The 25,070-nt window shown below is 66.8% G+C and overlaps 1 protein-coding gene across 1 annotated transcript in view; it reads right to left on the bottom strand.

Annotated features, from left to right (window-relative positions):
• Positions 1-19,569, bottom strand: part of LOC142825271 (talin-1-like) — an 89,229-nt gene extending 69,660 nt beyond the window's left edge. The window contains 1 exon segment of the mRNA XM_075917105.1: positions 19,410-19,569. The gene's annotated coding sequence lies outside the window, so the exon portion shown is untranslated.
• Positions 19,570-25,070: the final 5,501 nt, after the last annotated feature.

The raw sequence follows: 25,070 nt of genomic DNA, 5'->3' as shown, positions 1-25,070 counted from the left end.
CAGCCGTGCCACGGCCTCCCTTCCCGGCTAGCTGTGCAGACGCCAGAGCCGGTATCCAGCGGCCTCGTGCTTTACGCTGCAGAGCCGGCCATGCCCGAAAGCAACAGCAAACAGCCGTGCCACGGCCTCCCTTCCCGGCTAGCTGTGCAGACGCCAGAGCCGGTATCCAGCGGCCTCGTGCTCTACGCTGCAGAGCCGGCCATGCCCGAAAGCAACAGCAAACAGCCGTGCCACGGCCTCCCTTCCCGGCTAGCTGTGCAGACGCCAGAGCCGGTATCCAGCGGCCTCGTGCTTTACGCTGCAGAGCCGGCCATGCCCGAAAGCAACAGCAAACAGCCGTGCCACGGCCTCCCTTCCCGGCTAGCTGTGCAGACGCCAGAGCCGGTATCCAGCGGCCTCGTGCTTTACGCTGCAGAGCCGGCCATGCCCGAAAGCAACAGCAAACAGCCGTGCCACGGCCTCCCTTCCCGGCTAGCTGTGCAGACGCCAGAGCCGGTATCCAGCGGCCTCGTGCTTTACGCTGCAGAGCCGGCCATGCCCGAAAGCAACAGCAAACAGCCGTGCCACGGCCTCCCTTCCCGGCTAGCTGTGCAGACGCCAGAGCCGGTATCCAGCGGCCTCGTGCTTTACGCTGCAGAGCCGGCCATGCCCGAAAGCAACAGCAAACAGCCGTGCCACGGCCTCCCTTCCCGGCTAGCTGTGCAGACGCCAGAGCCGGTATCCAGCGGCCTCGTGCTTTACGCTGCAGAGCCGGCCATGCCCGAAAGCAACAGCAAACAGCCGTGCCACGGCCTCCCTTCCCGGCTAGCTGTGCAGACGCCAGAGCCGGTATCCAGCGGCCTCGTGCTTTACGCTGCAGAGCCGGCCATGCCCGAAAGCAACAGCAAACAGCCGTGCCACGGCCTCCCTTCCCGGCTAGCTGTGCAGACGCCAGAGCCGGTATCCAGCGGCCTCGTGCTTTACGCTGCAGAGCCGGCCATGCCCGAAAGCAACAGCAAACAGCCGTGCCACGCCCTCCCTTCCCGGCTATCTGTGCAGACGCCAGAGCCGGTATCCAGCGGCCTCGTGCTTTACGCTGCAGAGTCGGCCATGCCCGAAAGCAACAGCAAACAGCCGTGCCACGGCCTCCCTTCCCGGCTAGCTGTGCAGACGCCAGAGCCGGTATCCAGCGGCCTCGTGCTTTACGCTGCAGAGCCGGCCATGCCCGAAAGCAACAGCAAACAGCCGTGCCACGGCCTCCCTTCCCGGCTAGCTGTGCAGACGCCAGAGCCGGTATCCAGCGGCCTCGTGCTTTACGCTGCAGAGCCGGCCATGCCCGAAAGCAACAGCAAACAGCCGTGCCACGGCCTCCCTTCCCGGCTAGCTGTGCAGACGCCAGAGCCGGTATCCAGCGGCCTCGTGCTTTACGCTGCAGAGCCGGCCATGCCTGAAAGCACTGAGGGGAGCACTGGGCAGCTGCTGGCATCAGTCAAGCCCGCGGACGCCAACTGTGGTCCTGGAGACCAGCAGGACTGGTGGGACCTTCCGTTGCAGCTGCAGAACTTTCGCACGCGCAAGACCCCGTCCCTGGAACTTTGCCAGTCGCTCTCCCTGCCACGGGGCCCGCTCCGACAGCCGAGAAGCGAGCGGCCATCCCCTTGCCACGCCTGACAGCTCCGGCCAGCTGGGAATCAGTTTGGAGCCGAGGATCTACTGTGGGCGCTGCTGTGAGCCACGCAGCCGGGGCGAGCGATCGCTGCCCTCCGGGAAACGTGCAGGACAGTGGCCAGCACTGCCACAATGGGGGCCCTGTCGTGGCACAGCCTTGCCAAGAGGACACGAACCGTAAGGGGTGCTCATCAATGGTGCTGCAGCTGCTGGGGGATCCCAAGGGCCGGTTCACCAACCTCAGCATGGGACGGCCAGGACAGGCGGAGGAACTCCCGTCTCTCCGGAAAGTGGACCAGGAATGCCTCCAGGGACCCTTGGAGACCCAGCCGGCCCCGGGCCGCAGTAAGGAGCGGCAGCAATACTTCCCAGGGGAGCGGCTCCCGAGTTAGAAACAGGTCCTGGCTGTCGGTGAGCTCAGAGCCTGCACTTGCCTGCTGAGCCTTCTCCTCCTCACTGCACGGCCCTCGCTGCTGCCCACGGCTGCCTGGAGAGTCGCTGGGGAGGCAGCCACCGTTCCTCTGGGACAGTGCGTGGGCCACCTCCTAGAATCCCTGCAGCTGCTCACAGAAGCAGCACGTTTGCGGCTCTGAACCGGACCGTTTGCCTCCTGTGTTACGCCCGGCTGGGCGGCCCTGCTGTGTCCTCTCCCCACCAGGCCTGTGTGACTGGCATGGCTCCCAGCGTTTCCTGCAGATTCCTCCCTCCCCGCCACCCAGCAGAGCCAGGATCTCCTGCATGCGCCATGCTGGAGCTCCTTTGCCACCTGGCATCCATGGTCAGGCGGGCTGCTGAGCTCGCCACGCTGGCCAACACCAGAAATTCAGTTCTAGTTTTCCCAGGGCTTCTCCTGTGTGCGGGGCAGAACAGCTGAGCTGAGCCTGCTGGTCAGACCGGGGCACCATGGGACACCTGCCAGAGTCCAAAAATGTCGACTTGAACAGAGCTGCGCGCTCCCCCAAAGTCGAGCACATTTCCTGTTCGCCTCGTGAAAGCAGGGGCTCCTACGTCGAGCAACTGCCCTTACCTCGGTGCAACAGGCCTGCTGGGGGAGACGCCTGTTTATAGGCTGACTTCATGGGCTACATTTGACCCAAACTAGTAGCGTCGACTGGGCCCGAGACAGCCCCGGCTGGAGCATCAAGGGGGTGTCGCGGGCCCACCGTTCCCAGCTGTACCCCAGGGATCCTGTTTCCAAAGCAGTTGGCATTGCAGTTTGTGGCAACCACAGAAGTAAAAGGAGAGGGGGCAGCTGAACCCACCTGCTGGTTTGGAGAGAACTTTGCAGGGGCTAGGAGCCTAGGAAAAGCGTCACCATGGCCGAGCGGGCTGTTCTCCTGACAACTGCAGCCCTCAGTGCTCCTGAGGCGAGTCCCAGAACGCGGGGCTCGCTGCCTCACGTCCCTCCAGCGCTCCTGGGAGCCTGAAGCCGACTTGGCAACTGCATGGAGGGGCCAATGGCCGGGGCCAGACCAGTGTTGCTGCCTCACTGGACACAGCAGCAGCTATGCTGGTTTGAGAAGCAAGCTGCAGCCCGCTGCCCGACGTGTGGCGTAACCACGCCAACGAACGTCTCCTCTGCAGACTATTTCCAATCATCTGTTCCGGAACATCTCCAGTGACTCTCGCAGTGATGCCCGATGGCAGGGCGCAGTGACTAGGGGGTTACAACGGGTTGGGTCTGGTACATTTTCAGCGGGTACACATTTATCCCCGGGGCAGGGGGACGGCTCTGCTCCCTGCAAGCGCTGGCTCCCGTGCAGCCGCCTGACACCCCACCCGCTGCTCCCCGTGTGTACCGGCTGGCTGCAGGTAACCGTGAAGGTTAACGGACACACCCAGGCTCATCGGCTATCCGTTCACACCATCACATCCCTAACAGTGAGTATGAAGATGGCAGAATCCTGAAGTGTATGAGAGCAGCAGAGACTCACTCTCCTGCAGTTCTCAGGTGCAGTCTTCTCCATTTGGAAAGCACCTACAACACTGCCAGGCTCCTGGACACAGGCTTAGTGCGGTGGAGACCACTGTGGCCAACTGCTCTAGGAGACAAGGACACTGGAGACAACGGAAGTAACGCTGGAGTTGGCTGTCTCGACAGGCACCCAGCCCCACGGCACAGTACAAACCTTCCCGTCATGTTGTAACTCCCATGGAAGGCAACATACCAGATTGTTCTGAAAACCCTGAATTCCTTGGGAAAGGACATTCCAGGGCTGCCTTTGCCAAGTCTTGGCTGGCTGGGTGACGAACGGGGCACACGCAGCCAGAACTCTCTTTACAGGAAGTTGTCTGACGGCTGCACGGCTACAGACTGAACAGCGGGGCTGCTTTGTCTAACCAGAGCTTTTTATAAGCACAGCAGAGACACGCTCTGTGAGCAGACACGGCTTGTACCTGCCAAGCGCTCCGCACCGGCGGGTGGAGTCTCGTTTCCAGCTGCACAGACAGAGCAGCAGGCAGTACAAATACAGCGAATACCCCCATCTTCCGCGCATGGCAGAGCACGAGCAGAGACTCGGTCTGACAAAGCCAAACGCGGAGCTCAGAAGCGGGACGCCCAAGAAAACCAGCCGGACCTCCGGACGAGCAAGGTGCTAGAGCAGTGCCCCCGGAAGACAAGGCCATTGCAGAGCTCAGTGATCCTTTGCAGCCGTTTCCACGCCGAGCGTGTGGGGCACAGTCCCAAACCTGAACCATCCACAGTGTCCCGGGTGGAGCGATCGATGCTTGTCAGCTATTGCAATTCCCTCATTGAGCCAGGTAACCAATTCAGGGAGAGGGCTCTGGGTACCTAGTTTGGGCATCTGCAGAGGTGGCATTGACGTGCCATGCCTGCAGCAGCTTCCCTTCCCGACAGCACGCTGCCCGCCTCCACCGCCAAACCCTTGCCAGTGGCATGGGGGAGTCTAGGGCTATTTGCCCTGCAGCCCCTGCCCACCTCCCAGCTGGCTGCCCCCGAAAGGCCCAGAGCGCACATAGCCCCCCCTTCTGATAGTCCGGCTCTGCCCCAGGCGTCCCCGATTCAGCAGCTGCTGGTCAGTTTCAGCAGCAGCTTAATCGGGGACACCTGCGGCAGAGCAGCTGGGGTGCTGCCGGGTTGGTCCAGTAGCTCTGCCCCTTGGCACTGCGGGACCAACCTGGCAGCACTCCAGCTGCTCTTGGAGATGCCTGGGACAGAGCAGCCGGGGTGCTGCCGGGTTGGTCCAGTAGCTCTGCCCCTTGGCACTGCAGGACCAACCCGGCAGCACTCCAGCTGCTCTTGGAGATGCCTGGGACAGAGCAGCTGAGGTGCTGCCGGCTTGGTCCCATAGCACTGCCCCTCGACGCTGCGGGACCAACCCGGCAGCACTCCAGCTGCTCTTGGAGATGCCTGGGACAGAGCAGCTGGGGTGCTGCCGGCTTGGTCCCATAGCGCTGCCCCTCGGCACTGCGAGACCAACCCGGCAGCACTCCAGCTGCTCTTGGAGATGCCTGGGACAGAGCAGCTGGGGTGCTGCCGGCTTGGTCCCGTAGCGCTGCCCCTCGACGCTGCGGGACCAACCCGGCAGCACTCTGGCTGCTCTGCTCCAGGCGTCCCCAAGAGCAGCTGGGGTGCTGCCGGGTTGGTCCCGCAGCCCTGAGTGGCAGCGCTAAAGAACCAACCCAGCAGCACCCCAGCTGCTCTGCCCCTGGCTTCCCTGATTCAGCTGTTGGTCAGTTTCAGCAGCAGCTGAGTCGGGGAAGCCGGGCGCAGAACAGCTCCAATTATCTGGCTGCCCTGAACACGTCCGGGTTCCTGATGGTGCCGGACCATCAGGAGTGCCAGAGCATTGGACGCTGGACTAATGGAGTTTTACTGTACTACACGTCAGAGCCAACAAAGAAAGCAACAGATCCAACAGACCATCACTGGCCCTTTCCTACAGCCCCCAGCTAAAACCTCTTCTGCACATCTTCAAGGATACACACCCTACCCTCGCTGACAATCCCTCCCTCTCTCAGACCCTGGGAGGCAGGCCAGTCCTCGCTCACAGACAGCCCCCAACTTGAGACACACGCACACCACCAATCTCACACCCCACAAGACGCTCACCCAGGAACCTGCAACAAACTCCGTAGCCAATTCTGAACGTAAGAACAACCACACTGCATCAGACCAAAGGTCCATCTAGCCCAGTGTCCTATCTGCCGGCAGTGGCCAATGCCAGGTGGTCCAGAGGAAGGGAACAGAACCCATTTCCAGGGACACCATCCCTGCCCACCCTGGCTAATAGCCACCGACGGACCTATGCTCCAAGAATTTATCGAGGTTTTTATTTTGAACCCTGTTAAAAGTTCTGCTCTTCATATCATCTGGCAAGGAGTTCCACAAGTTGACTGTGCACTGAATGAAGAAAAACTTCCTTTTGTTTTAAACCTGCTACCTATTAATTTCATTTGGTGACCCCTAGCTCTTGTCTTAAGGGAACAAGTAAATAACTTTTCCTCATTCGCTTCTGTCCACTCTAGTGACAGATCTACCCTGTCACAGGACCTACCCACATCAGCCACACCAAGGCTCATTTATCTGAACATCTACTAACGTGACATAGGCCATCATGTGCCAGCCATGCCCCTCTGCCATAATCAGTGGCCAAGCTGGACAGTCTCTACACAACAGAATAAAATGACACTGTTCTTAATGTCTGATGTGTAACACACCAAACAGTGGCAGAACATTTTGACCTCCCTGGGCACACATGTACAGACTTGAAAGTTGCCAACCTCAAGAACCAAAAAAGCCTTCAAAACCAGGCCGCAGCGTGCAATGGTGGAGACGGAATTCAAATACAAATCTGACACCATCAGAATGGGTCTGAAGGCGGCCTGGGAATGGCTCGCTCATTACCATAAGAGACTTTCCACGTTCTCCTCCTCCAATCTACATCCACCCGTTTGAGCTGGCTCCGATGGAGCGCGCCCATCTCGGTTTCTTTCAGCGCATGCATCTGAGCAAGGGAGCTGCAATTCACGAAAGGTTAGGCCAAAATAAAATTGCTAGTCTCCATGGTGCCCGGACTCTTGGTTGTACTTAAACCGGCTCCCTCCGAAGGCTACGAGAAGCGCCTGCGGCCACGTGTGCACACTCTGGAAAAAGGACTCTCCAGCCCTCTCCCTGTTGCCACCGCAGCAGCCTCCCTGGCTGGTCTCCACACGGGCTCTTCCAGGGCCTGTGTCTTCAGCTCCCAGGCGCAAACCACCTCAACTCTCGGCCCCACACGCCGCAAGCAGACAAGCACCTTCCCTCCAGGCTCCCGGCTGCCCTTCCCTCCGCACTGCCTATCCCTGAGCAGCCCCAAGGACAGCGCACACCTCTTCCCCCAGCCTCCCTCCGACACACAGGGAACCCGCGCTTTGCTGACAGGCTCACATTCCGGTGGCTGCCCCAACAGGATCTGTGGCTGGAGCCAAAGGCCTCGGGGAGACGGACAGGCACAGGGGCTCTTGGCAGACGTAGCTCCCCAACCGGCCCCAGGGTGCAGCCCCCAAGCAGCTGTGCCCCACACTTCCTCCCAGCGGCCTGCACGCCCCTATGGGAGAGCACAGGGCCGAGTCAGGGCCTGAAAGGGTGAAAGCTTTCAGCCAGAGACCCCTGGAACCGGACAGGTGAAGCCCAAGTCTGTCAGCGCCCGGAAACCCAGGACACAGTGGGGCTCTGGGGCCTGAGCGCCCAGGTGCATGTGGCTGAAGCAGCCTCAGCTGCCCACTGCTGGCAGAACTGCTCACAGGAGGGGCAGGCCAGGCCCAGGGGCCTCCTAGACTAGAGCCTCCCCCCCCCCCTCCCAGAACAGCAGGGAGGAGCTCAGAAGCACTTGACAAAGGAACCCCTGCCTCCCTCCACCCCAGAGCTGCACTAGGCTCTCGCTACCCAGTGCGCTAAAGCCAAGGTGCTGACAAGTGGACACTCAAAGCCAGGGCAAGCTGCAAACAAGCAGCCGGGGGGGGGGGGGGGGGTAGTCTTCCCTCCCCCCAATCAGGCTCAATCCCACAGACCTGGCTCTGCCATGTTTCTCTCTCAGCCCAGGCGTGAGCCAGCTCTGACCCACCAAGCCACTGGCCCAGCCCGCGGAGAGCCCCAGGCAGTCTCCCCTGCTTGCCCCGCAGACCACAGCTGCTGGGCCCCGTTTGTTTCAAAACTGGAAGGGATGGGTGGGAAGTTTCAGGAGCTGCCCCCGTCCCCAGCACTATCCTATTGGCTGGTTTCTGGCCAGAAACTGGCCAATGGGAGCTGCCTCTCTGAATAACAGGCAGCCAAGAAGAATCACGCTCCATCCCCTCCCCTCAGTTATTCACTGAAGCACATGGCTGGGCAAGCAGGCTTCGGGCAAGCAGGCTGGTTTGGCTGCTGGCTGGTAAGTTTCATGGCCAGAGCCTGCCTCTGGCACCCCAGCCCCTTCCCCAACCATTTGCCCCCTCTTGCACCCCAATCTTCTGTCCCAGATCACAATCCCCTCCTAGCCTAGGTCACATCCCAGAGCCCTGCACTAGGTCACAAGTCCCTCCTGCAGCCCAGTTCCTTACCCCAAGCTCCCCTCTGCACCCAACCTCCATCCCAAACCCCGCACCTCCTCCATTAGGATCATGGGAGAGCGTGGCCCTGGAACACAGTCCAAAATGTTGGAGTCTCTCTTCCCCACCCCCAACTTAGCCCCTCTGCTCTTCTCCCAGAAGCCACTGCTTCACTCTCAGTCTGAGCATGGCACGAAAGCAGGCCTGGCACCCACCCTCCCTGGGCACACCCTGGGCCAGGCTGCCCCTAGCTACCAGCAGCCACAAGGCAGCTCTCTCAACAGCAGGTCACTGACCATGCCCTGGACTGCGCGGGGCTCCTCATGCACTGGGACCAGAGACTTTTCTCCCTCCGCATGGCCTGGCTGCCTCCCTCCCTGCCTCTCCAAGGGCTGGGCCAGCCAGCAGGGACCAAGCTGCAGCCTCATTCAGCACGAGGCCCTTCCTCGGGAGTCCTAGGGGCCAGGGTTGGTAGGCCTCCCAGCAGGGCCCCACTTAACGGCCCAACAAAACGCGTCGTTGAGCGATGCTGCCCCCCCCCACGCACACGGCAAGTTTTGCTGTGGCAAGAGACAGCGTAAGCAGAGCGCTCGCCTGCCCACAATGCGCACGCCGCTCGCTCATTGGGGGAGGGCAAACAGCAGCTACCCTGCCCGGCTTAGGACCCGGCTGACCCGTGGCCAGTGCCGAGAAGGGGGTGCCTGTTGCCCACAGACAGCAGCCTGGCAAGGCCCTTGCAGCTGCACGGCAAAATGGGCACGACGCACGGAGCGTGGCACCAGAAGGGGAAGATGGAGTCTGAGAGGATAGAAACTTCCCTGCTTCCCCTATCCTTCCTGAGCCTGAGAACAGCTGCAGAGTATCCCCTCGACCCCATGCCCCCAGCCCCCACGCAGGCCCTCCCCCCCCACCAGCCCCCTGCTGGAGCAGCTGCCAGTGCAGTGCTGGGACTAGAGCAAAACGGGCTCCTTTCTGTGTGGCCTCGCCCCTGGCCCAGGAAGCGGGTGGAATGGGTGGAAGGGTGTTCCCTCCCTCAAGGCCGGGAGGGGAGAGGAGGGAACAATGACTGCTACCAAATATGGAATTAGCAGCCGATGAAGCCACAGCCCAAGCATGCACATCCTGCCGGCAGATTTAAAGGGCGAAGGAAACGGCCGAGCTGGGGAGCCAGGCGCCATGGCAGGGAGGAGCTGGAACGGCACAGGGTTAACTACTTCCGCCCCCCGGCTGGGGCTCTGGGGCGCTCTGCTCCCCCCGCCAAGCAACGGCCCCCGCTGGGTGACTGCAGCCAGTGCGGATTTCCCCTTTTCGGGGCTACATCCGCATTCTGGCCAGAGCCGGAAAGGGCGCCCAGGCTGGGGGAGGACTGGAGATCTGCGCCCTGCCCCACTGCCTTCTCCTCAGCCCTTTGTGCTGGGTTGTCAGTGCTCCAGCCGCGGGCCCCAGGCCTCCTCGCACTCCCTGAGGCAGCGAACCCCGCTCCTCGCTCTGCAGAGCGCCAGGGGCCAGCGCGCCGACCCCGCAGCCAGCAGCCTGTTTCCACCCGAGGGGCGCGGAACGCTTATTCAGCACATGGACAGAAAAACTAGGGGCACCTTGGCAGGAATCCAGCAAGTCTGGATCTCCACAGCCAGCACTCGAGGCCCGTGGCTGGCCAAGGGGAGGGCGTTCTAGCCCCCAGCTCTCTGCTGCTAGTGCCAAAGCAGAGGGGGCAGGGAGCCAAGGCACCAGAGGGTGGTTCAGAGAGGGGGCCTACTCCCGGCTCTGCTACGGACACCCAGGGTGGCCTGGGGCAAGGGGTGCGATGGTTCACTGGTAAGGCTCACCCTAACTGGTTCATCAGCAGGCAGGGGCTGCTCCGACCGGCCAGCCAGAGGGGGAGTGGGACATGGTATTTAACGGGTTAGCCAATGAAACAGGATTGTACATCCCGACCTTGGCACAGGAGACGCGGGGGCTTCAGAGCACACAGACAATCGACACGGTTTAGAGGAGGGGTGTTAATGGTCTAGACTACAGGGTTTGTCCTATCCCTGCGTCTACACTGCGCTGAGTTCTGGCAACAGCTCTGCCGACGGCTGTAAACCTCATTCTATGAGGAATGCGCCTTTTGTCCACAGAGGTCTGTCGCCAGAAGGCGCTGCTGCATCTGCATTGTCCTTTGCGTCTACACTGCGCTGAGTTCTGGCAACAGCTCTGCCGACGGCTGTAAACCTCATTCTATGAGGAATGCGCCTTTTGTCCACAGAGGTCTGTCGCCAGAAGGCGCTGCTGCATCTGCACCGTCCTTTGCGTCCACACTGCGCTGAGTTCTGGCAACAGCTCTGTCGACGGCTGTAAACCTCATTCTATGAGGAATGCGCCTTTTGTCCACAGAGGTCTGTCGCCAGAAGGCGCTGCTGCATTTGCACCGTCCTTTGCGTCTACACTGCGCTGAGTTCTGGCAACAGCTCTGCCGACGGCTGTAAACCTCATTCTATGAGGAATGCGCCTTTTGTCCACAGAGGTCTGTCGCCAGAAGGCGCTGCTGCATTTGCATTGTCCTTTGCGTCTACACTGCGCTGAGTTCTGGCAACAGCTCTGCCGACGGCTGTAAACCTCATTCTATGAGGAATGCGCCTTTTGTCCACAGAGGTCTGTCGCCAGAAGGCGCTGCTGCATCTGCACCGTCCTTTGCGTCTACACTGCGCTGAGTTCTGGCAACAGCTCTGCCGACGGCTGTAAACCTCATTCTATGAGGAATGCGCCTTTTGTCCACAGAGGTCTGTCGCCAGAAGGCGCTGCTGCATTTGCACCGTCCTTTGCGTCCACACTGCCATGTCAGCAAAGCGGCTTGCTTTGGCGACAGAACTGGCTGTAGTCTAGACGTGCCCTAAGAGTCACCGTTACGCTTAACCAGTGGAACAGCCCCCACCTAGCAGGACAATCGGTTAACCAACTTTAACCAGGTAACTAACGCAAGGGGATTTTACACCCCTCCTTTAGACCATATTCCAACGTGACCTGCCCCTGCCCTCACCCTGCAGCCCTTCTGCCCAGCCCAGCCCCCTCCCCCCCCGCCCAGCCGGAAGTGCTGCCAGGCTGGGAAGGGGGCCGTGAGGCCAGAGCTATAACGAGCCCCAAGGCACCCCTGCATCTCTAGGCCTGGCTCCCAAACAGCTGTGTGTCAGGGCCCAGGAGCAGCCTGGGCTCCCGGGGATGCCCCATGAGAGGGCAGGGCAAGGCCAGGCTCTGCCCACCAGGTCCCACCCCCCAGACTCTCCTCGCTCCTTCCCTCAGGCCAGTGGCCTGCGCTGGAGAATGGGGTAGCAAAGCCGCACTGGACAGCTGGCTGCCGGGTAGTGGTAACAGCCCCCCAGCTGGGACCAAGCACAGCACGGACCCTGCTTCCCCACGTCAGCCCTTCTGAGCCAGCAGCAGAGTCACGGCTCTCCCGGCCCGCAGTCCATGGGCGAGGCCAGGGCCAGGCTCACAGCACCGCGTGGTCTCCAGTCCCAGGGCGAGACTCTTCCCTCTGAGCCACGTCCATCTACGGGACAGGAGCGGCCAGCCAGCAGCCAGCCTCACGCCCATGGCAGGCAGCCGAGGGGACACCTCTCCCAAGGCCAGCTCACCCGTGCAGCCTGCTGAGTGCCCAGCAGACGCAGCTCTTGCTAGTGATGGAAATGAACCTCCCAGTACAGCCACAACAGCTGCCACCCCCTCTCCTGGAGCGTCGCACGTGCCACTCTGAACTGGGGCCCCCACCCCAGCAGGCTTGGGGCTGAGCCTCTGAGGCTTTCCCAGTGACAGGTCACATCTTTCGCTTTGGGCCACCAGCCTCCTTCCTCCCCCTCTTCTGTTCCTGCTGCGCGTCCAGCAGTGCGGCTCCCACCGCACTAACACGGAACGCTCCCGGGGCCCGCGAGTGCTGACCACACAGGCTCGTGCAGTCAGCGTGTGGCGCCAACATGGGTCTAGCTAAAGGCTGGAGGCCGGCTGCTCTGCTTAGTCCTGCAGAGGAAGGACACTCGCTTCAGCTGCCAACTGTGCAGGGGCCAGCCCCTGGGTTCCACCCCCAGCAGGGGCGAGAGCTGGGACGTGGGAGGGCACAGAGGTGAACAGGGCTAGGAGCGACTCCATTCATCCAGCCCCGGAGCACAGGCTCCTAAGTGCGTGCGGAAGCCGTTCCCAGGCAAACATCCATCCTGTGCCCAAGGGCTGACTGGCTATTCACCGGGAGGCGCGGGCACAGAGCTGTTCCTCCTGCTGGAGCCGCTGGGGGCCACACGTTACACTGGTGGGTGGTGTTGGGAGCCCGTCCAAAGCAGGGAACGCAGAGGGTGCAATGATATCCACGCCAGCGGGAAGATACAGGAATCGCACGCCTCCTGAATGGGAGAGCGCGACGCTCCGTTCCGGCCACACCCACCTGGCGTGGCAGGCACCCTCGCTAGCCTCCGTGCTGATCCAGGCCTGGACGATGGGCCGCGACGGACAGGGGGCTGCAGCACGCAGACACACTCGGGCTCGCCTGGAGCCAACATGGGCACAAACAGCAGTGAGGCTGCGGTAGCACAAGCCCACCCTGATGTCCATGCTGCCATGCTCCTGACGCGTGACACACCTAGACCCGGCTAGCTGGGGCCTGCCGAAACGTGCCCTGGCCTGGGGAGCAGGCAGCCGCTCTCCCAAGTCTGCACTAGGTCCAGCAGGTAGCAGCCTGGCTCGTCAGCGCTTGTGACCCTGCCAGCCCTCCCAGAACAGCCAATGCAACAGGCAAGCAGGCCTGAACACACGGGGCCTATGCAGAAGCCTGGGGGAGCCAAGGAGGCAGAGGGCGCCCGCGGGGGACAGCAGCTCTGCTCCTAAGACTATGCAGGGCGAGCGCAGCCCGGGCAAACTGACCAAGCCACACACAGCCGAGAAGAGCCAACGTTTGCCCCGGCAACTTCCCAGGCAGGAAGCGACAGGCTGATGCAGCTGCCCTGGCTCCCATCAGGCCCTTTGGGTGTGCAGCAAGCACGTCGCCCAGCCCCGAGGCTCTCAAAGCCCTCAGCAGCTGGAGCGCCTGCCAGACCCCGCGCGGCACAGGCACATTTGGGAGGCGCGACAGGCTCTCAGCTTCGGGTACCCACGCTCTCCCCAGACTGGTCAGGCTTCCAGCGAGATTCCCAGTTAAGCTTTCACGTCTGGGTCCATCGCCAGCCCCCACCCACTCCACCAGGCGCCCATCATTCACTGGAAAGCGCCTCTGAGGTCAAGCGAGCCGGCAGCTTGTAGGGGTGGCCCAGCCGCTGTCCCGCGGGGCTCTCTCCAGGGCAGACTGGGTCCCACCCTGCTGCTCTTCTGGCAGAGGGTTTCCCTGCCTCACCACTGCCCAGCGCAGCCCACGAGCCCTGGGACAGCCCCCGGGAGCCAGCAGCTGGCGCAGCCAAGCGAGCTGCTGTAGCCAAGACGCTGCCGGAAGCAGGCTGCTGCCCATGGCAAGAGAAACCGGAGCCCGGGGGGAGATGGGCTCAGAAGGAGGAACTCACTCCAGCCCCAAAGCCTCCTTAGCACTCCCTCGGCAGCCCCTGGCTGGAAGAGGCCAGTGCTCAGACAGGCACAGGCTGGTTGGCTCAGCGACCCAGCTTACCCACACCCACCCGCCGCAGGCCCCACAGCCTGTCACAGGAGAGTCCCTCCAGGCGAGAGATTCCCTGGGCGGTGCTGAGTAAACCCAGCCTCTGGAACGATGCCAGGAAGCCTTAGGCAGCCCAGAGCAACCAACCAACCGGGAGGACCTCCGCACAGGAGAACTACTAAAGATGGAAAGTGCCTAGCTCTCCGTGGCTGCCCAATGCATGCATCAGCCAGCAGCAGTCACGCTGCTCCTGCACTCAGCAGGAGGGCCTGCATCCAGGCGACAGGCAGAGGTTCCCTTTAGCCAGCGCATAACCCACAGCAGCGTCCCCTGTAAGCCCAGCACTCGGGTGGCCACCCAGTCAATGCTGCCCAGCTAATTAGCAGAGCGCCTCAGTGCCCACAGCTGGCAACACACATTCCTACTGGCGGTGCACAGCCACACACGCCTCAGTGCCCATAACATTTATTCCGCACATGGAAGGAAACAATCCAAGGGAACACTTCTCCCAACACTACAGCCCCTCCTGTTCAGAACGGGTGTGCCCCTCACAAGAAAAGGTGCAGAGCAGGAGAGCAAAGGGAGCTGCCACTGTTTCTGAGATGGCCCAGCTGAGCAGGGCAAAAACCCCTCCAACTCCCACAGCTGTGCATGCTGGAGGCCTCAGCTACCCACAAAACTCATCAGTGGAACTGGCCTTAAGCACCATGCGCCAAGGCCTCACCCAAAGAGCTGCAGCGGTAGCTTCAGTTCAGCCAGCAGGGAAGCCAAGACAGATGAAAGCTGGCTCGGATGCAGGGGTCTACACGGCACCTAGTTCTCAGCTGAATGCCACAGAGACAGGGGACAGAGTCATCTCACCCATGCGCGAGGGGCATTAACGCTCCTCACGGCTACTGCCAGTGGCCCCGGGAAGGGTTCTGCAGTCGGTAAGAACTTCCCCAGACCCCTTCCCGCCCCCGCAAGGAACCCCCACTGGTACACACAGCGTGTGCATGCCAACACTAAGGGCAGGGCTCCCTCTGAGCTCAGCCTCCACCTCCCAGGCAAACCTGTTCCACAAAACCCTGCCCCAGAGGCATGGAGGGAGACAAAGCAGGCGCGTCAGGCCACACTCCCAGCGGAGCGCCACAAGCCGGAGCAGAAGGGGGACTTGCGCTGGCCCCGTGCCTGCTCCCGAAAGAGGGCCGGGGAATGGCGGGGAGGACACGCTACTGAGTTCTAGCGGGAGCTGCAGCCAGATGAAGAGGCAGCCTCTGCACTGCATTTCCTGGCAGGAGGCAGCAAGCCCCACCCTGCCTCAGCACACAGCAGCCAGAGTTCAGCCCTCTCCTCCGGCCTGAGTAACTGAGCAGAGCCTGACTCAGCGCAGCTGCCTTGCGCAGCAGACAGGGAGGGGAACAAACCCCAATCCCAGCCCTCCGGCCCAGAGAGAAGCCTGGGTGTTTCCCTGCACAGCAAGGCTCCGCAGCCTGGGAGCCTTCGGGAGCATGGCCCACGTGAGACGCACGGGAAGCCCACCACAGACCTACGTGCCCATTACTGCAGCTGGGGTGGGCGGCAGGCAGGCTCAGCTAGCCACAAAGCCAAGGCAGAGGGTGTAGCACACCCAGGAAGAGACTGACCAGGGAGCAGCGGTGTGTCCCTCCCCACCCCATCCAGGGAGGGGGAAGAGCACAGCCCCTGCCCCGGGTGCAGAGTCCTCGCTGGACCCTGTCTGGAAGCCTCTTTCAGAGTCATCTCTGGCTAGAAAGTACACGAACAGCCCCAGCGCCCCAGCCAGCGGGCTGCTCTACGGCTTTGCTATTCCCCAGCCCCTTGCTGCAGGCAGCCCTGGCGAGCGCTTCAGGCTTCCCAAAGCAGCAGCCTGGCAGGGCTAGCCACTTCCCCGGCCGACCCGGCCACTTTCCCCGGCCACTTTCCCGGGCCGACCCGGCCACTTTCCCCGGCCACTTTCCCGGGCCGACCCGGCCACTTTCCCCGGCCACTTCCCCGGCCGACCCGGCCACTTTCCCCGGCCACTTCCCCGGCCGACCCGGCCACTTCCCCGGGCCGACCCGGCCACTTCCCCGGGCCGACCCGGCCACTTCCCCGGGCCGACCCGGCCACTTCCCCGGGCCGACCCGGCCACTTCCCCGGGCCGACCCGGCCACTTCCCCGGGCCGACCCGGCCACTTTCCCCGGCCACTTTCCCTGGCGGACCCGGCCACTTTCCCCGGCCACTTTCCCGGGCCGACCCGGCCACTTTCCCGGGCCGACCCGGCCACTTTCCCGGGCCGACCCGGCCACTTTCCCGGGCCGACCCGGCCACTTTCCCGGGCCGACCCGGCCACTTTCCCGGGCCGACCCGGCCACTTTCCCGGGCCGACCCGGCCACTTTCCCCGGCCACTTCCCCGGCCGACCCGGCCACTTTCCCCGGCGGACCCGGCCACTTTCCCTGGCCACTTTCCCTGGCGGACCCGGCCACTTTCCCGGGCAGACCCGGCCACTTTCCCCGGCCACTTTCCCCGGCCACTTTCCCTGGCAGACCCGGCCACTTTCCCTGGCCACTTTCCCCGGCCACTTTCCCTGGCAGACCCGGCCACTTTCCCTGGCCACTTTCCCCGGCCACTTTCCCTGGCAGACCCGGCCACTTTCCCTGGCCACTTTCCCTGGCGGACCCGGCCACTTTCCCGGGCAGACCCGGCCACTTTCCCCGGCCACTTTCCCTGGCAGACCCGGCCACTTTCCCTGGCCACTTTCCCTGGCGGACCCGGCCACTTTCCCCGGCCACTTTCCCTGGCGGACCCGGCCACTTTCCCTGGCCGACCCGGCCACTTTCCCCGGCCACTTTCCCCGGCGGACCTGGCCACTTTCCCCGGCCACTTTCCCCGGCCACTTTCCCCGGCAGACCCGGCCACTTTCCCGGGCGGACCCGGCCACTTTCCCGGGCAGACCCGGCCACTTTCCCGGGCAGACCCGGCCACTTTCCCGGGCAGACCCGGCCACTTTCCCCGGCCACTTTCCCCGGCGGACCCGGCCACTTTCCCCGGCCACTTTCCCGGGCAGACCCGGCCACTTTCCCCGGCCACTTTCCCCGGCGGACCCGGCCACTTTCCCCGGCGGACCCGGCCACTTTCCCCGGTGGACCCGGCCACTTTCCCTGGCCACTTTCCCCGGCCGACCCGGCCACTTTCCCCGGCCGACCCGGCCACTTTCCCCGGCCGACCCGGCCACTTTCCCCGGCCACTTTCCCCGGCCGACCCGGCCACTTTCCCCGGCGGACCCGGCCACTTTCCCTGGCCACTTTCCCCGGCCGACCCGGCCACTTTCCCCGGCGGACCCGGCCACTTTCCCCGGCCACTTTCCCCGGCCGACCCGGCCACTTTCCCTGGCCACTTTCCCTGGCGGACCCGGCCACTTTCCCTGGCCACTTTCCCTGGCGGACCCGGCCACTTTCCCTGGCCGACCCGGCCACTTTCCCCGGCCACTTTCCCCGGCGGACCTGGCCACTTTCCCCGGCCACTTTCCCCGGCCACTTTCCCCGGCGGACCCGGCCACTTTCCCGGGCAGACCCGGCCACTTTCCCGGGCGGACCCGGCCACTTTCCCGGGCGGACCCGGCCACTTTCCCGGGCAGACCCGGCCACTTTCCCGGGCAGACCCGGCCACTTTCCCCGGCCACTTTCCCCGGCGGACCCGGCCACTTTCCCGGGCAGACCCGGCCACTTTCCCCGGCCACTTTCCCCGGCGGACCCGGCCACTTTCCCCGGCCACTTTCCCTGGCGGACCCGGCCACTTTCCCTGGCCACTTTCCCCGGCCGACCCGGCCACTTTCCCCGGCGGACCCGGCCACTTTCCCCGGCCACTTTCCCCGGCGGACCCGGCCACTTTCCCCGGCGGACCCGGCCACTTTCCCCGGCGGACCCGGCCACTTTCCCTGGCCACTTTCCCCGGCAGACCCGGCCACTTTCCCCGGCGGACCCGGCCACTTTCCCTGGCCACTTTCCCCGGCGGACCTGGCCACTTTCCCCGGCAGACCCAGCCACTTTCCGGCACTTTCCCCGGCGGACCCGGCCACTTTCCCTGGCCACTTTCCCCGGCGGACCCGGCCACTTTCCCCGGCGGACCCGGCCACTTTCCCTGGCCACTTTCCCCGGCGGACCCGGCCACTTTCCCCGGCAGACCCGGCCACTTTCCCCGGCAGACCTGGCCACTTTCCGGCACTTTCCCCGGCGGACCCGGCCACGGGAACCCAACGAGCACCAGGGCTTTGGAATCTGGGAGCTGGCAAAGTCCCAGAAGCAGCGCTGGCCCCCAGGGCTAGACGGGCTGCGGGGGGGCGGGCTGACAGCTCTGCAGGGGGGGGCTGCGGGGGGGCGGGCTGACAGCTCTGCAGAGGGGGGGCTGCGGGGGGGCGGGCTGACAGCTCTGCAGAGGGGGGGCTGCGGGGGGGGCGGGCTGACGCCTCTGCAGAGGGGGGGCTGCGGGGGGGCGGGCTGACAGCTCTGCAGAGGGGGGGCTGCGGGGGGGCGGGCTGACAGCTCTGCAGGGGGGGGGGCTGCGGGGGGGCGGGCTGACAGCTCTGCAGAGGGGGGGGGCTGCGGGGGGGCGGGCTGACGCCTCTGCAGAGGGGGGGGCTGTGGGGGGGCGGGCTGACACCTCTGCAGAGGGGGCTGCGGGGGGGCGGGCTGACACCTCTGCAGGGGGGGCTGCGGGGGGGCGGGCTGACACCTCTGCGGGGGGGGGCTGCGGGGGGACGGGCTGACGCCTCTGCAGAGGGGGGGGGCTGCGGGGGGGCGGGCTGACACCTCTGCAGAGGGGGGGGCTGCGGGGGGGCGGGCTGACGCCTCTGCAGAGGGGGGGGCTGCGGGGGGGCGGGCTGACACCTCTGCAGAGGGGGGGGCTGCGGGGGGGCGGGCTGACACCTCTGCAGGGGGGGGCTGCGGGGGGGCGGGCTGACACCTCTGCAGGGGGGGGCTGCGGGGGGGCGGGCTGACGCCTCTGCAGAGGGGGGGGCTGCGGGGGGGCGGGCTGACACCTCTGCAGGGGGGGGCTGCGGGGGGGCGGGCTGACGCCTCTGCAGGGGGGGGCTGCGGGGGGGCGGGCTGACACCTCTGCAGGGGGGGGCTGCGGGGGGGCGGGCTGACACCTCTGCGGGGGGGGGGCTGCGGGGGGGCGGGCTGACACCTCTGCAGGGGGGGGGGCTGCGGGGGGGCGGGCTGACACCTCTGCAGGGGGGGGGCTGCGGGGGGGCGGGCTGACACCTCTGCAGGGGGGGGGGCTGCGGGGGGGCGGGCTGACACCTCTGCAGGGGGGGGGGCTGCGGGGGGGCGGGCTGACACCTCTGCAGGGGGGGGCTGCGGGGGGGCGGGCTGACACCTCTGCAGGGGGGGCTGAGACCCCGGCCCTGCACGGGCCCTGCAAGCCGCAGGCGCGGGAAGGGCCCGGCGGGGAGCCGAGCGCCGCTCCCGGGAAGGGCCCCGCCCGCACGTGTCCCGCTGGGCGCCCGGGCGGGCTCGGGGGGGGGGGGGGCTCCGCGCGCCCCCCTCGGGCCGCCCCTCCCCCCACGGGCCCCCCCTCGGGCCGCCCCTCCCCCCTCGGGCCCCCCCTCGGGCCGCCCCTCCCCCCGCGCGCCCGGGCCTACCTGGGCCGGGCCCGGCTGCCGCGCTGCTCCGGGTCCGGACGCGACTCGCAGGATGAGGGGGGGGGGGGGGGAGGAGCGACGCCCCCAGGAGACGCTCTAGCCACCCACTCGGTGGTCCCGCCGCGCCTGCGCAAACGCGGCGCCACGTCCCACCCCGCCTGCATCCGGGGGGGCGGGGCCGGGCCACAGGGTCCTAGCGCCGGACCGCCCCGCCCCCCCATCGGCCTGGCGTCCGCCCCGCCCCCGCCCCGCCCCCACAGCCCCCCACCTCCCTTCCCTGCCCCCACCCCCGCCCAGCCCCCACAACCTGCCCCCCCCACCACCAGGCCCTGCACAGCCAGCTCCCTTCCCTGCCCCCACAACCTGCCCCCCCCACCACCAGGCCCTGCACAGCCAGCTCCCTTCCCTGCCCCCACAACCTGCCCCCCCCACCACCAGGCCCTGCACAGCCAGCTCCCTTCCCTGCCCCCACAACCTGCCCCCCCCACCACCAGGCCCTGCACAGCCAGCTCCCTTCCCTGCCCCAAAAACCTGCCCCCCCCACCACCAGGCCCTGCACAGCCAGCTCCCTTCCCTGCCCCCACAACCTGCCCCCCCCACCACCAGGCCCTGCACAGCCAGCTCCCTTCCCTGCCCCCACAACCTGCCCCCCCCACCACCAGGCCCTGCACAGCCAGCTCCCTTCCCTGCCCCCACAACCTGCCCCCCCCCCACCACCAGGCCCTGCACAGCCAGCTCCCTTCCCTGCCCCCACAACCTGCCCCCCCCACCACCAGGCCCTGCACAGCCAGCTCCCTTCCCTGCCCCCACAACCTGCCCCCCCCCCACCACCAGGCCCTGCACAGCCAGCTCCCTTCCCTGCCCCCACAACCTGCCCCCCCCCACCACCAGGCCCTGCACAGCCAGCTCCCTTCCCTGCCCCCACAACCTGCCCCCCCCACCACCAGGCCCTGCACAGCCAGCTCCCTTCCCTGCCCCCACAACCTGCCCCCCCCACCACCAGGCCCTGCACAGCCAGCTCCCTTCCCTGCCCCCACAACCTGCCCCCCCCACCACCAGGCCCTGCACAGCCAGCTCCCTTCCCTGCCCCCACAACCTGCCCCCCCCACCACCAGGCCCTGCACAGCCAGCTCCCTTCCCTGCCCCCACAACCTGCCCCCCCCCACCACCAGGCCCTGCACAGCCAGCTCCCTTCCCTGCCCCCACAACCTGCCCCCCCCCACCACCAGGCCCTGCACAGCCAGCTCCCTTCCCTGCCCCCACAACCTGCCCCCCCCCCACCACCAGGCCCTGCACAGCCAGCTCCCTTCCCTGCCCCCACAACCTGCCCCCCCCCACCACCAGGCCCTGCACAGCCAGCTCCCTTCCCTGCCCCCACAACCTGCCCCCCCCCACCACCAGGCCCTGCACAGCCAGCTCCCTTCCCTGCCCCCACAACCTGCCCCCCCCACCACCACCAGGCCCTGCACAGCCAGCTCCCTTCCCTGCCCCCACAACCTGCCCCCCCCACCACCACCAGGCCCTGCACAGCCAGCTCCCTTCCCTGCCCCCACAACCTGCCCCCCCCACCACCAGGCCCTGCACAGCCAGCTCCCTTCCCTGCCCCCACAACCTGCCCCCCCCACCACCAGGCCCTGCACAGCCAGCTCCCTTCCCTGCCCCCACAACCTGCCCCCCCCACCACCACCAGGCCCTGCACAGCCTGCGCCCTTCCCTGCCCCCACAACCTGCCCCCCCCCCACCACCAGGCCCTGCACAGCCAGCTCCCTTCCCTGCCCCCACAACCTGCCCCCCCCACCACCAGGCCCTGCACAGCCAGCTCCCTTCCCTGCCCCCACAACCTGCCCCCCCCCCACCACCAGGCCCTGCACAGCCAGCTCCCTTCCCTGCCCCCACAACCTGTCCCCCCCCCCACCACCAGGCCCTGCACAGCCAGCTCCCTTCCCTGCCCCCACAACCTGCCCCCCCCCACCACCAGGCCCTGCACAGCCAGCTCCCTTCCCTGCCCCCACAACCTGCCCCCCCCACCACCAGGCCCTGCACAGCCAGCTCCCTTCCCTGCCCCCACAACCTGCCCCCCCCACCACCAGGCCCTGCACAGCCAGCTCCCTTCCCTGCCCCCACAACCTGCCCCCCCCACCACCACCAGGCCCTGCACAGCCTGCGCCCTTCCCTGCCCCCACAACCTGCCCCCCCCCCACCACCAGGCCCTGCACAGCCAGCTCCCTTCCCTGCCCCCACAACCTGCCCCCCCCACCACCAGGCCCTGCACAGCCAGCTCCCTTCCCTGCCCCCACAACCTGCCCCCCCCCCACCACCAGGCCCTGCACAGCCAGCTCCCTTCCCTGCCCCCACAACCTGTCCCCCCCCCACCACCAGGCCCTGCACAGCCAGCTCCCTTCCCTGCCCCCACAACCTGCCCCCCCCCCACCACCAGGCCCTGCACAGCCAGCTCCCTTCCCTGCCCCCACAACCTGCCCCCCCCACCACCAGGCCCTGCACAGCCAGCTCCCTTCCCTGCCCCCACAACCTGCCCCCCCCCCCCACCACCAGGCCCTGCACAGCCAGCTCCCTTCCCTGCCCCCACAACCTGCCCCCCCCCCACCACCAGGCCCTGCACAGCCAGCTCCCTTCCCTGCCCCCACAACCTGCCCCCCCCCCACCACCAGGCCCTGCACAGCCAGCTCCCTTCCCTGCCCCCACAACCTGCCCCCCCCCCACCACCAGGCCCTGCACAGCCAGCTCCCTTCCCTGCCCCCACAACCTGCCCCCCCCCCCACCACCAGGCCCTGCACAGCCAGCTCCCTTCCCTGCCCCCACAACCTGCCCCCCCCACCACCAGGCCCTGCACAGCCAGCTCCCTTCCCTGCCCCCACAACCTGCCCCCCCCACCACCAGGCCCTGCACAGCCAGCTCCCTTCCCTGCCCCACAACCTGCCCCCCCCACCACCAGGCCCTGCACAGCCAGCTCCCTTCCCTGCCCCCACAACCTGCCCCCCCCACCACCAGGCCCTGCACAGCCAGCTCCCTTCCCTGCCCCCACAACCTGCCCCCCCCCACCACCAGGCCCTGCACAGCCAGCTCCCTTCCCTGCCCCCACAACCTGCCCCCCCCACCACCAGGCCCTGCACAGCCAGCTCCCTTCCCTGCCCCCACAACCTGCCCCCCCCCACCACCAGGCCCTGCACAGCCAGCTCCCTTCCCTGCCCCCACAACCTGCCCCCCCCCCACCACCAGGCCCTGCACAGCCAGCTCCCTTCCCTGCCCCCACAACCTGCCCCCCCCCACCACCAGGCCCTGCACAGCCAGCTCCCTTCCCTGCCCCCACAACCTGCCCCCCCCACCACCACCAGGCCCTGCACAGCCAGCTCCCTTCCCTGCCCCCACAACCTGCCCCCCCCCACCACCAGGCCCTGCACAGCCAGCTCCCTTCCCTGCCCCACAACCTGCCCCCCCCACCACCAGGCCCTGCACAGCCAGCTCCCTTCCCTGCCCCCACAACCTGCCCCCCCACCACCACCAGGCCCTGCACAGCCTGCGCCCTTCCCTGCCCCCACAACCTGCCCCCCCCCCACCACCAGGCCCTGCACAGCCAGCTCCCTTCCCTGCCCCCACAACCTGCCCCCCCCACCACCAGGCCCTGCACAGCCAGCTCCCTTCCCTGCCCCCACAACCTGCCCCCCCCACCACCAGGCCCTGCACAGCCAGCTCCTTCCCTGCCCCCACAACCTGTCCCCCCCCCACCACCAGGCCCTGCACAGCCAGCTCCCTTCCCTGCCCCCACAACCTGCCCCCCCCCACCACCAGCCCTGCACAGCCAGCTCCCTTCCCTGCCCCCACAACCTGCCCCCCCCACCACCAGGCCCTGCACAGCCAGCTCCCTTCCCTGCCCCCACAACCTGCCCCCCCCCCACCACCAGGCCCTGCACAGCCAGCTCCCTTCCCTGCCCCCACAACCTGCCCCCCCCCACCACCAGGCCCTGCACAGCAGCTCCCTTCCCTGCCCCCACAACCTGCCCCCCCACCACCAGGCCCTGCACAGCCAGCTCCCTTCCCTGCCCCCACAACCTGCCCCCCCCCACCACCAGGCCCTGCACAGCCAGCTCCCTTCCCTGCCCCCACAACCTGCCCCCCCCCCACCACCAGGCCCTGCACAGCCAGCTCCCTTCCCTGCCCCCACAACCTGCCCCCCCCACCACCAGGCCCTGCACAGCCAGCTCCCTTCCCTGCCCCCACAACCTGCCCCCCCCACCACCACCAGGCCCTGCACAGCCTGCGCCCTTCCCTGCCCCCACAACCTGCCCCCCCCCCACCACCAGGCCCTGCACAGCCAGCTCCCTTCCCTGCCCCCACAACCTGCCCCCCCCCCACCACCAGGCCCTGCACAGCCAGCTCCCTTCCCTGCCCCCCACAACCTGCCCCCCCCTACCACCAGGCCCTGCACAGCCTGCGCCCTTCCCTGCCCCCACAACCTGCCCCCCCCCACCACCAGGCCCTGCACAGCCAGCTCCCTTCCCGCCCCCACAACCTGCCCCCCCCCACCACCAGGCCCTGCACAGCCAGCTCCCTTCCCTGCCCCCACAACCTGCCCCCCCCACCACCAGGCCCTGCACAGCCAGCTCCCTTCCCTGCCCCCACAACCTGCCCCCCCCCCACCACCAGGCCCTGCACAGCCAGCTCCCTTCCCTGCCCCCACAACCTGCCCCCCCCACCACCAGGCCCTGCACAGCCAGCTCCCTTCCCTGCCCCCACAACCTGCCCCCCCCCCCACCACCAGGCCTGCACAGCCAGCTCCCTTCCCTGCCCCCACAACCTGCCCCCCCCACCACCACCAGGCCCTGCACAGCCTGCGCCCTTCCCTGCCCCCACAACCTGCCCCCCCCCCACCACCAGGCCCTGCACAGCCAGCTCCCTTCCCTGCCCCCACAAACCTGCCCCCCCCACCACCAGGCCCTGCACAGCCAGCTCCCTTCCCTGCCCCCACAACCTGCCCCCCCCACCACCAGGCCCTGCACAGCCAGCTCCCTTCCCTGCCCCCACAACCTGCCCCCCCCACCACCAGGCCCTGCACAGCCAGCTCCCTTCCCTGCCCCCACAACCTGCCCCCCCCACCACCAGGCCCTGCACAGCCAGCTCCCTTCCCTGCCCCCACAACCTGCCCCCCCCACCACCAGGCCCTGCACAGCCAGCTCCCTTCCCTGCCCCCACAACCTGCCCCCCCCACCACCAGGCCCTGCACAGCCAGCTCCCTTCCCTGCCCCCACAACCTGCCCCCCCACCACCAGGCCCTGCACAGCCAGCTCCCTTCCCTGCCCCCACAACCTGCCCCCCCCCCACCACCAGGCCCCTGCACAGCCAGCTCCCTTCCCTGCCCCCACAACCTGCCCCCCCCCCACCACCAGGCCCTGCACAGCCAGCTCCCTTCCCTGCCCCCACAACCTGCCCCCCCCACCACCACCAGGCCCTGCACAGCCTGCGCCCTTCCCTGCCCCCACAACCTGCCCCCCCCCCCCACCAGGCCCTGCACAGCCAGCTCCCTTCCCTGCCCCCACAACCTGCCCCCCCCCACCACCAGGCCCTGCACAGCCAGCTCCCTTCCCTGCCCCCACAACCTGCCCCCCCCCACCACCAGGCCCTGCACAGCCTGCGCCCTTCCCTGCC

Source organism: Pelodiscus sinensis, unplaced genomic scaffold, assembly GCF_049634645.1.
Source record: "Pelodiscus sinensis isolate JC-2024 unplaced genomic scaffold, ASM4963464v1 ctg100, whole genome shotgun sequence".
NCBI lineage: Eukaryota > Metazoa > Chordata > Testudines > Trionychidae > Pelodiscus > Pelodiscus sinensis.
The sequence above is the reverse complement of the archived record's forward strand: the minus strand, read 5'-3'. Positions and strand labels throughout refer to the sequence as shown.